Raw genomic sequence first — 12,745 nt, 5'->3', positions numbered from 1 at the left:
GTTTCCTTGGAATATGTTTGAAATTGTGTGCTACAGGCCACGTCTTGCCTATTTCATGTATAGATCTGTATCTATTGTCATGCATTGCTTAATGATGGGGATACATTCTGAGGAATATACCCTTAGGCAACATCATTAATGTAACAATATCATAGAGTGTACTTACACAAACCTAGATGGTATAGCCTACTACACACCTAGGCTACATGGTATAGCCTATTGCTCCTAGGCTGTAAACCTGTTTATCATGTTATTGTACTGAATACTGTAGGCAGTTATAATACATTGGTAAATATTTATGTATCTAAACATAGAAATGGTACAGTAAAAATACAATGTGAAAGATAAAAAATGGTACACCTATACAGGGTACTTACCATGAATGGAGGTTACAGAACTCAAAGTTGCTCTGAGTGAGTCAGTGAGTGGGGAGTGAATGTGAAGGCTTAGGACATTACTGTGTACTACTGTAGACTTTATAAACACTGTACACTTAGGCTGCACTAAATATTAAAAATTTAAGTAATCATGCTACAAAATTATGGCAGCTATGATGTCAGTAGGTGATAGGAATTTTTCAGCTCTATTATAATTTTGTAGGATTACCATCATATATGTGGTTCATCATTGAGTGAAACATCATTATGCGGCACATGGCTGTATTTCTATACAATTGAATTAAACTACAAGTCAATAACAGAATGATAGCTGGAAAACCCCAAAAATACTTGGATATTATCAACACACTTTTAATTAACATATGGGTCAGAGAAGAAATCTCAAGAGAAATGTTAAAATATTTTGATCTAAATGAAAATGACAATACAACTTACCGGAATTTTTGAGATGCAGTGAGTACTTAGAGGGAAATGTATAACATTGAATGCATATATTAGAAAACAAGAAATATTTAAAATCAATAATATGTGTTTACCTTAGGGAACTAGAAAAAGAAGGGCAAATTAAATTCCACATAAGCAGCAGAAAAAAATAACCAAAATTAGAACAGAAATCAATTAAATTGAAAACAGGAAATCAAAGGAGAAAATCAATAAAACCAACAACTAGTTTTGGAAAATATCAATAAAATTGCCAAATTTCCAGCCATGTCAACAAAGAAAAGAAAGAGAAGACACAAATTACTAATACCAGAAATGAAAGACAAGCTATGATTATTGATCTCATTGACATTAAAAGGATAATAAAAGACTATCATAAACAACATTAAGTCTCCAAATTTGATAACCTAGCTGAAATGGACCAATTCCTTGAAAGACACACTATACCAAAGCTTACACAAAGAGAAATAGATAATCGAAATAGGCCTATGTCTATTAAATAAATTCAGGTGGGCACGGTGGCTCATACCTGTAATACCAGCACTTTGGGCGGCTGAGACAGGAAGATCACTTGAGGTCAGGAGTTTGAGATAAGCCTGGTGAAACCCTGTCTCTACTAAAAATACAAAAATTAACCATGCGTGGTGATGGGTGCCTGTAATCCCAGCTACTTAGGAGGTGAGGCAGGAGAATCACTTGAACGTGGGAGACAGAGGTTGCAGTGAGCCAACATCATGCCACTGGATTCCAGCCTGGGCAACAAGAGTGAAACTCTGTCTCAAAAAGTAAATAAATAAATAAATTAAATAATTTATAACTTTCCAAAACAAAAAGCACCAGGCCCAGGTTGTTTCACTAGTGAATTCTACCAATATTTTTAAGAATAAATTATACCAAATTCTTTATAACCTCTTCCAGAAAATAGAAGCCAAGAGAATACATTTTAACTCATTCTATGTGACCAGCATTACCCTAACATCAAAAACAGAGGAAAACTAGACAATATGTCTCATCAACATAGATGCGAACTCTTCAATGACATATTAGCAAATTGTACCCAACAATGTAAGAAAGAGTATTAGTCACGTGTACCAAGAGAGATTTATTGAAAGCTGGTACAACATTTTAATTCCCATTAATATAATCCAACAGATCAACAGGCTAAAGAAGAAAGAGAATATGATCATATCAATCAGAAAAAGCATTTGACAAAATCCAACAACAATTCATGATTAAAAAAATCCCTCAGCAACTAGAAATGAAGGAGAGATTCCTCAGCTTGAAAAAGAACATCTACAAAATGCTGCAGCTGTAAGCGAACATCATGCTTAATGGTGAGATGCTAGATAATTTTATGTTAAGATCAGGAACAAGCCAAGGGTGTCTACTCACACCATCCTATTCAACATTGTAAGAAAGGATAGTCTTTTCAGCAAGGGGTACTGGAACAACTGCACATCTTCATGCAAAAAAATTAATATAGACATAGACCTTACATCTTCCACAAAATTTAACTCAAAATGGACCACGGACCTAAGTGTAAACAAAAAACTATAAAATTCCTAGACAATAGCATAGAAGAAAGTCTAGGTGGCCTTGAGTCTGGTGGTGATTTTTTAGACACAATACCGAGAACATGATCCACAAAAGAAAATATTGATGTTTCGGTGAAACCCTGTCTCTACTAAAAATACAAAAAAATTAGCCGGGCATGGTGGCAGGTGCCTGTAGTCCGTAGTCCCAGCTACTCGGGAGGCTGAGGCAGGAGAATGGCGTGGAGTGAGACTCCGTCTCAAAAAAAAAAAAGAAAAAGAACATATTGATGTTTGACTTCATTAAAATTAAAAACTTCTGCCATGTGAAAGACATCACTAAAAGAATGAAAAGACAAACCACACACTGGAAGAAAACATTTGCATCTGAAAAATGTCTGGTATCCAAAATATACAAAGAACTCCTAAAACTCAACAATAAGAAAACAATACAATTTTTTAAATGGGCAAAAAATCTGAACAGACGCTTCACCAAATAAGGTATACACATAGCAAATAAACATGAAATGATGCTCAACATCATATGTCATTAGGGAATGCAAATTAAAATAACAATCAGATACCACTACATACATTAGAATGGCTAAAATCCAAAATAGCAAAACCAAACTCTGGTGAGAATGTAAAGTAACGGGAACTCCAACTCATTGTTAGTGGGAATATAAAACAGTACAGCAACTTTGGAAGACAGTTTGGCAGTTTCTTGCAAAACTAAACATACTTTAACCATAAGACACAACAATCATGCCCCTTGGTATTTACTCTGATGAGTCAAAAACTTATGTCCACTCAAAGACCTTCATCTTATGTTTAGATCTTTCTTCTTTTCTAATATAAGCATATAGGCCAGGCGTGGTGGCTCATGCCTGTAATCCTAGTACTTTGAGAGGCTGAGGCAGGTGGATTGCTTGAGCCCAGGAGCTCAAGACCAACCTGGGCAACATGCTGAAACCCCATCTCTACAAAAAATACAAAAATTAGCCATGTGTGGTGGTGGGCACCTGTAGTCCTAGCTAGTTAGGAGGCTGAGGTGAGATGATCACCTGAGACCAGTAGGTCAAGGTTGTGGTGAGCCATGATTGTACCACTGCACTCCAGTCTGGGTGACAGAGTGAGACCCTGTCTCAAATAAATAAATAACATTAAAGAGGCGAGCATGGTGGCTCATGCCTGTAATCCCAGCACTTTGAGAGGCCAAGGCGGGTGGATCATCTGAGGTCAGGAGTTCGAGACCAGCCTGACCAACATGGTGAAACCCCATCTCTACTAAAAATACAAAATTATCCAGGTATGGTGGTGCATGCCTGTGATCCCAGCTACTTGGGATGCTGAGGCAGGAGAATCGCTTGAACCCAGGAGGTGGAGGTTGCAGTGGAGTTGAGATCACGCCATTGTACTCCAACCTGGGCAACAGGAGTGAAACTCCATCTCAAAAAAAAAAATTAAAAAAATAAAAGATAAAAAATAAAAATAAGCATATAATGCTATAAATTTCCATCAAATTTTGCTTTAGCTACATTCCACAAATTTTGTTACGTATTTTCATTTTCATTTACTACAAATTATTCTTAATTTTCCTTGAGACTATGTCTTTGACCCATGTGTTATTTAGAAGTGTGTCATTTTATTTACAACTACCTGGGGCTTTCTAGATATCTATTACTTGCTTCTAGTTTAATTTCACTGTGGTCTGAGAATATATTTTTTATGATTTCTATTCTTTTACATGTTTTAAACTTCCTTTTATGACTCAGAATATGTCTACTTTGGTGAATGTGGCACTAAATTTTGAGGATACTTGATCGAGGGGATTTGCACACAAGTTAGATAAAGGACAGTAACTGATTTGGGAGGACTACAGAGACACGGGATTTAACACCCTGACAAGAATCCTAGGATATACTGTGAACGTGTTGACGGTATATTAGAATTGATGGCTCATGCTAAGAGACATAAAACTGCCACATTTCCATGGCAGATGGTGGAGAAAGAGTGGTGGACATACTTGAGTGAATATACTATATTAAGACTGGGGATTGGACGCGGTGGCTCACACCTGTAATCGTAGCACTTTGGGAGGCCAACACAGGCAGATCACTTAAGTCAGGAGTTCCAGACTAGCCTGGCCAACATGGCGAAACCCCATCTCTATTAAAATGCAAAAATTAGCCAAGCATGGTGATGGGTGCATGTAATCCCAGCTACTCGGGAGGCTGAGGCAGGAGAATTGCTTGAACCCAGGAGGCAGAGGTTGCAGTGAGCCAAGGTCATGCCGTGGCACTCTAGCCCAGGTGATAGCACAAAACTCTATCTCCAAAAAAAAAAAGACCCAAAAACCCACCAGGTCATTATATTCCATGGAAAGTTCCTGATGGCATACTACTTACCAAGGCCATAAAGAATGCCCTAGAAGGAAAGCCAACAATAGTACTAAAATATGCAGTTGTGGCTCTCCTCGGTGTGCCAGAACCGATGGCAGGTAAGGCCATTATAGGACTAGGCTCACTAATAGCAGTGAGGTTGATAAGACCTGAAACAATAAAGACCAGATGGTGCCATTCGAATATCAGAAGGTAGGTGGACATAATTATCATAAGTGGCAATGTCGAAGGGGAAGCTAGAGGAGACCTGAATCCTCTGAGGGTTATGGGGTTGGTTATTAGAACATAGTATCTTTAGGAGCAAAATGGATGGATAGCCAATGAGGTCATCATTCAATATGTACTATGAGTCAGCCTCAGGAGGCTAAGGGCAATTGCTCCAGTAAAAAGTCATGATTTCTTGTTCTGTTTCCAGATTTAACTTAATTTTTCAACGTTGAAACCACTGACTAGAGAAGAGGCCATGACCCCAGGAAAAAGACCCTGCAACACATTTTAACTGCACATGGTAATTATTTCCTAGCCGTTCCCAAAAGGTACTAGTCTCCACTTACTTGGGTAGCTGTGCACTGGGAAAAGGGGACTACCCAGATATTTGTTAGACACATGGTCTGAATTGACACTGATACCTGGGACCCAAAGCACCTATTGTAGAGGAGACATAGAGAGCCATGTAATAAATGGAGTCCTGGCTAAGGTTTGGCTGATAGTGAGTTATTTGTCTGATAATGTGTCATTTGTCCAGTCCCTGAATATATTATTAGAAGAGAAATACTTAGTACTTCATACACTCCCTCATACTGTGCCCCTGGCCTTCAGAGTCAGACATTGGAAAAGACCAAGCGGGAACCTTGAAACTGCTTCTACCCTCTAGACAAAATAATTAATCAAAAACAGTATCTTAACTGGGTGGTATTGGTGGAAGAAATTAGTGCTGTTAAATGTTTAAAAGATACAGGAATGGTTGATTCCCATTGTATGCATATGGATTATAAAAAATGAGTAGACCACCAGCAGCTGCACTAAGTAGTAGTCTCAATTTCAGTTGCAGTGCCAGATACAATATATTTTATGTTGCAAATGAACATGGCACCAGGTGCATGATGTGCCGCCATTGGTTGTGCAGATGCATAATTTTCCATCCCTAACAGAAAAAAGAGGGATCAGAAACAGTTTGTATTCACAGGAAAAAGATTACAGTATACACTTACAGTCTTATAACAGGCCTATTTAAACTTTGTCCTTTGTCACAGTATGAAGAATCTAGACCATCTGGATGCCATGGAGATTATCACATTAACCCTTTATATTGATGATATATTTATCAAATCAGATGAGCAAGAAGTTGCTAGTACATTGGAAACTTTGATAAGACACATGTTCTCCATAGGGTGCGAGATTCAGGAACCCGTTATATCAGTAACATTTTCAGAGTTCCACTGGTCAGGGGCATGCTGGGAAATCGTATCCAAAGTAAAAGACAAATCATTGCCTGCTGAACCTTCCAAACATACGGAAGCATAATGTCTGCTAGGCCTCTTCAGGTTCTGAAGGCTGTCAGTCCCAACTGGGAATACTGCTTCAACTCAGTGCAGGAAAGGCTTCCAACTGTGTGTGGAGCTTCCAAGCAGAAAAGGACTCTGCAGCCATATGATCAGGCAGGTTCAAAGGTTCTGGATTTAGTGGTAGGAAAAGATGCTGTGAGGAATTTATGGCAACTTCCCTGCCCACAGTAAAGGAATAACAGCCCAGAAACAAAGGATTTTAGAATAAGGTTAGTCCCTCTTTAATGGAGAGCCACACACTTTTTGAAAAGCAAAAATACTTTGTTTTATGAGATGATGATGTATGAGATGGAACACCTGACCATGGGGGAAAACCCACCATGTGGTCAACACTACCCATCATGAACTTGGGTTTTATAAGACCTACCAAGTCATATCACCAGGCAGATGCAGCAACAATCCATTGTAAAATAGAATTGGTTTATTTAGGATTGAGCAAGAGCAGTACCAGAGAGCTCAAGGAAGTTGCATAAAGAGGCAGCCGGGATCCCCATATCATTCATTGTTGTATTAATGCCTCTCCCTCAGGTTACATCTAAAGATGTGTGGGTCATCCCTTAAGACCAGGTGAAAAATGAGGAAAGCCCAAATTTGGTTAATGGATGGGTTGCTTCTGTGGCTACAAGATGAAAATAGATGGCAACTGCCATATGCTACTCAGTGGTGGCACTGAAAGCCAGTCACAAGGGAAACATCTTGCCAATGGGCAGAATTTCAAGTGGGGTACCCGGTCATTGCTTTTGTGTGAAAGAGAAGTAGGCTGAGCTTAGAATATATGTACGGTCTTGGGGAGTGAGAAATTACTTGCACTGGCTATTAAGGGGCCTGGGAAGAGAAAGATTGGAAGATTCAGTAGGAAGTATAGAGGCATGTGGCATATGGGAGTCGGCATGAAGTGTGGCGTCTTCATATTGTATGTTAATACTACCCTGATTCTGGTACAGTGGGCATATGAGCAAAGTGGTCATGCTGGGTAGTGATGGAAGTTATTTCTGGGTTTCACAGCCTAGGTTCTTATTCCCCAAAGCTGAGCTAGTGTTTTGTCACTGCCAGACGTCCAAACCGCCAGAAACTAGGCATGAAGTGGCTCGTTGATTATACTGGGCACAGTAATAGACATGCCAGGTCTAAGTTTTGTTGTTGTTGTTCACATTGCATTTTTTTTTTTTGAGACGGAGTCTGGCTCTGTCGCCCAGGCTGGAGCGCAGTGGCTGGATCTCAGCTCACTGCAAGCTCTGCCTCCCGGGTTTACGCCATTCTCCTGCCTCAGCCTCCCGAGTAGCTGGGACTACAGGCGCCCGCTACCTCGCCCGGCTAGTTTTTTGTATTTTTTAAATGGAGACGGGGTTTCTCCGTGTTAGCCAGGATGTTCTCGATCTCCTGACCTCGTGATCCACCCGTCTCGGCCTCCCAAAGTGCTGGGATTACAGGCTTGAGCCACCGCGCCCGGCCCACATTGCATTTTTAAGACTTACAGAGTTTCACTGGCATGGCATCATATATAACTTCGCATCAGACCAGGGAATGTCCTTTACAGCAAAGGAGGCATGGGGGTAGGCCCATGATCATGCAGTTCACAAGCCTTATTATACATTGAATCAACCAGAAACTTCCTGATATAGTATTGGAAGTGCCTGTTAAGTAGCATCAGCTTGGAGGTGATATTCTTGCGAATAGGGTATCATTTAAGATGCAGTATACAGTTGGGGTTTAAGAAGTTTTTATGGTGCTATGCCCCCAACAAACTAAGTCTAGCAACCCATGAGTGGAACAGGAGTGGACCTGCTTGCTGTCACGTATTTGACCCTCTTGAATGTGTTTCCTACCTGAGCGACTCCTGTTGAATTATAAGCTGCAACCACCACCCAGCCATTTTGAGTTCCTTGTGCCAATAAACCAACAGGCAGAGTCACTATGTGGGGTAATTGATCCTGATCCCTCTTCAGTAACTTGTTGCCTCAGCTTCTGGGAGTACTGACAGCAAACAGCTTTCAACTTCTACTGACAGCTCCTTCAGAGATTGTATCAGCTGATGAGCCTCATTGCCCAGAGTCATGCGAGTGACCCATACTCAAATGACTTATCGGTCATCTTCACCGAGCAACTCTGAAAAGCTCCCTGTGGAGTCAACTGATATCCAAAGGCACCCCTTAGAAAACATCTGCATACTAAATTCCATCTCAGTCTGCCTGCTGAGGGAACCCAAAAGTCATGAGGGCCTCGTGGTATGACTTTTTACAGACTTTTGTCTATAAAAAGTTTTCATACTGCTTGAAAGTGCTAAAACAGGGTAAAGAAAATATTTTATGGAACTGCTATGAGGGGTACCTAATGTGGTCTTGAGAGCCTCGAAAGTTTTGGATAGGGGAACACCAAACCATTCAATTTATCCCTTCAAGTTAAATGTTAACAAAATGGGAACAAACTGCTTTTGAAATGGTCATAACATAGTGAGAGCATTTTGAAAATAAATATTTGGAAATGTTTCTGTTGGTTACATACGTTTATTCCTGAAAATACATGTCACTGTAACAATGCTCACACTTGTAAATGGAATTTTCTATCCTGTTTAAAAATCTTCCAAAAGACCTTCTAATTGAAAACTAACTGATTAATCTCAGGCATCTGAAAGCTTACTAACTAGATTTCAATGAATATTTGGGATTCCTGGGGAACTAAATTGAAAAATTAGTATTACAATTTTGCAAATGGAGCTAAGAGTGTAGGATCCAAGTATTTTGTGTGTGTGTGTGTGTTTTGAGCTATGACAGCCATAAAAACCAAGTATTGAAATAACTGAATTTTTGACCAGGTGCAGTGACTCACACCTGTAATCCTAGCACTTTGGGAGGCTAAAGCGGGCAGATCATTTGAAGCCAGGAGTTCGAGACCAGCCTGACCAACATGGCAAAACCCGGTCTATACTAAAAAATCCAAAAAAATAGCCAGATGCAGTGGCACATGCTGAGCTGAGATTGTACCACTACACTCCAGCCTGGGCGACAGAGCAGACTGTGTCTCAAAAACAAAACAAAACAAAAAACAAAAAACAACCAAAACCAAACCAAACCCCCCAAACAAAAAACCCTGACTTTTCAAAATATTAAATCACAGAACATTTTCTAATGAGAAAGCATAAAGACCTGGCTATCTAGTTACTTTGAATAGTTCCTTTAACTCTTGGTCAAATATTTTAATGGCATTTTTGGTGACAGCAAAAACGTATTGGTATCATTGGTGAAAAAATGTTGCATATATTTTATCCCTTAAAAATTAGCCAGGCGTGGTGATGCATGCCTGTAATACCAGCTACTTGGGAGGCTGAGGCATGAGAATCACTTGAGCCTGGGAGGCGGAGTTTGCAGTGAGCAGAGATCATGCCACTGCACTCTGGCCTGGGGGACAAAGCGATACTTTATATATATAAATATATATTATAAATTTATTTTTTAATAAATTATTATATATATTTTTTGTTCAAATATGTATTAGTAGAGTAACATACATGTTATACAACACACACATACATTGGAGCATGTGGTCAAAGTGATTTTTAAAACCAAAAGCAAAGCTTTGTTAAAAGAAATTTCTACAGATGGTTCCTTCTTGGTTTTACTGGATTTCATAATTTGACTGGGTTCACCTATTGCCAATATCCTTTGAGGTTTGAGGAAGTCAGCAGTAGAACTGAAGACAACTGATCTTATCCTATAGTACAAAAGCTAAATGCTACTGTACATTTAAGCATAACCAAGTAAAACAAACAAAAATAATATACAGGGACTTTGATAATTTTGACTTCTCATGAAGGAATTGGTCATATTCTTCAATAAGTATGGCTGAGTATATCTGTGTTTTAGTTTTTCTTTTCCATCATGTTATCAGTGTTTAAAATTGGCATACCTTTTTCTTGCAGGATTACTTTTTGCTGACAAATTTGTTTTTGCCCCTTTAATTGCCCAGAGCTGCTCCTAGACTTTTTTTTTTTTTTTTTTTTTTTGCTATGGGATTTTAAAGAGGCTACTTTCCTCACATATTGCCTATGAAATTAATGCTAATTAAAAATACTGTTAGCAAGACCTAAGTTCTGATATTCCCTATAACTAATGCAGCTAAAAGGCTAAATGGCCATTTCATTTGGTTTGTCTTTGTACTATGCCATTCTTCCTCTCCAGCCTCTGACACCTCCCATGACAAATAATGTAATTATAGCACATGGCTCATGTATAGTATATTATTTGTTATAGTACAACTTTAATACAGGCAAGTTCATTGTGGTTGTTGTCTAGGGTAACTGGCTCCAATTAATTTCTCTTGAGCATACCACTCTGTGACTGGCATTGTTTAGACCTTTTTTACTTGGCAAACTCATGGTTTTAAGATTGAGGTTTACTTTACATTTATTATTATGCTTAAGAACCCTTCCATCTCTTATAGGAAGAGGCCTATCATTCTTACATTTCACTTTATTAATGAAACAGCACTGGAATAATTTCTGATTGAAATGTAACATAAAACTGTCTTTGTTCTCATAATCAAAACTGCATTTAGAGAAGCTGGTAATATTTAAATAACATTTATTAACCTAGAGTATTTTAATATATCCTTTAGATGGCAGAATAGAATTACACATCCATCCTGGCAACTAAGTGCTTTAAGAAACCCCCAAAACCCCAAAATTCTATCTGATAACACGGAATAATCTTACATTTCTAGAAATAAGGGTTCAAATTCAATGGTTTTAGGTCAAAGTTTTACGCATAGAATTCTTTGTTTTCTATTCCTCTTTTAAACATATATATTTTGCTTGCACATTCATTAGGGTTCTCTACATAAAAATCACAAATTTTAGAATCAGAAGCATCTATGTATGATTCCACAAATTATTCTAATATCAGACATAATACTGAACTATGCATGCAGAAAGGTCATTGGCTTCAAAAACCAATGATAATGATTTTTGTGAAATACATCTTTTGCTACAACTGTGTCCTTGTATATCTTAGAAAAATAAACATTCATTTTTGAGTCACAGTATCAAACTGTCTTCACTGCTGCTGCTCTGACCACCCCTAGAAATATGGAATCATCAACTTTGAATGCTAGACTGTTACCTTTAGATGAAAGTTGAAATTAGAGTGCCTGTTTCTTTTCTTTCCTAACATCTTTTAACTTCGGTACTCTTGAAATCACAGAATTCTACTTTATCCCGTGCTTGCTGGGGATTTGTTGTCTGGACAACTTTGGCAATGCGGGCCACTTTCTATCAAGTAAACCAAGTTTCCTGTCTACCCTGATGATCTCTGAAGATTCCCATTTTTCAAGATACCTTGCTACATTAAAGATTAAGTGTCCCTTTGTGAACAAATCAGGGAACTAAATCATAAGTGCTATTAGAGAATTAGGATCACTTATGATTAGGTGTTTGAGACCAGCCTAGACAACACACCAAAAAACGCATCACTCAAAAAAAGAAAAAAGAAAAAAAAAGACAAAAGAAAGAGCTCGGCTCAAGTCAAGGATCCTCCCATGTCAGCCACCTGAGTAGCTGGGGCTACAGGCATGTGCCACCAAACCCTGCTATTTTTTTTTTTTTTTTTTTTTTTTTTAATAAAAACAAAGTTTAGCTATGCTGCCCAGGCTCACCTTGAACTCCTGATCACAAGTGATCCTCCTATCTCAGCTTCCCAAAGTACTGGGATTACAGGCATGAGTCAGTGCCCGGCTAAGCCCAGGAGTCTGAGGCCACAATAAGCTGATTGCACCATGGTAACCAGGCCTGGACAAGAGAGACCTAGTATCAAAAAACAAAAGAAAGAAAAACAAAAAGGCAAAGCACCTTCTGGGTAAACATTACCTTGGCTGTGCCTTGGTAAAAATTAGGAAAAACTACCCCTACCTCTAGGTAGATGCACCTCATTGCCAGGACACACTACTTCTTGCAAATAACCTGCCTTCATCTCACTGGCTGGGTGCCCATCTGCATAGCTGCACAGCACAATCCAAACAAACTGTATGTGGTAGCCCAAGTAAACTGAAATTATTCCAAATAAACTGAAATTTAAGCACTTGAAAAAAGCTGAATACTCATTATGAAGACCATGTGGTATTCTAAGTTCAATGTTCAGTGTCAAAATAGTTTAACAAGTTTTACTGAAGGGTTCAGACTTTCTCTCCTTAATAACTTAACGTAAAATGATGCCCAGAGTACCACTGCGAATTGAAGTCACTTTTTTTTTTTTTTTTTTTTGAGACGGAGTCTCGCTCTGTCACCAAGCTGGAGTGCGGTGGTGCAATCTCAGCTCACTGCAATCTCTGTCTCCGGGGTTCAAGCAATTCTCCTGCCTCAGCCTCCCAAGTAGCTGGGATTACAGGAGCGCACCACCATGCCCAGTGAATTTTTCGTA

This window comes from Rhinopithecus roxellana, chromosome 6 (genome assembly GCF_007565055.1).
Source record: "Rhinopithecus roxellana isolate Shanxi Qingling chromosome 6, ASM756505v1, whole genome shotgun sequence".
Lineage (NCBI taxonomy): Eukaryota > Metazoa > Chordata > Mammalia > Primates > Cercopithecidae > Rhinopithecus > Rhinopithecus roxellana.
The sequence above is the reverse complement of the archived record's forward strand: the minus strand, read 5'-3'. Positions refer to the sequence as shown.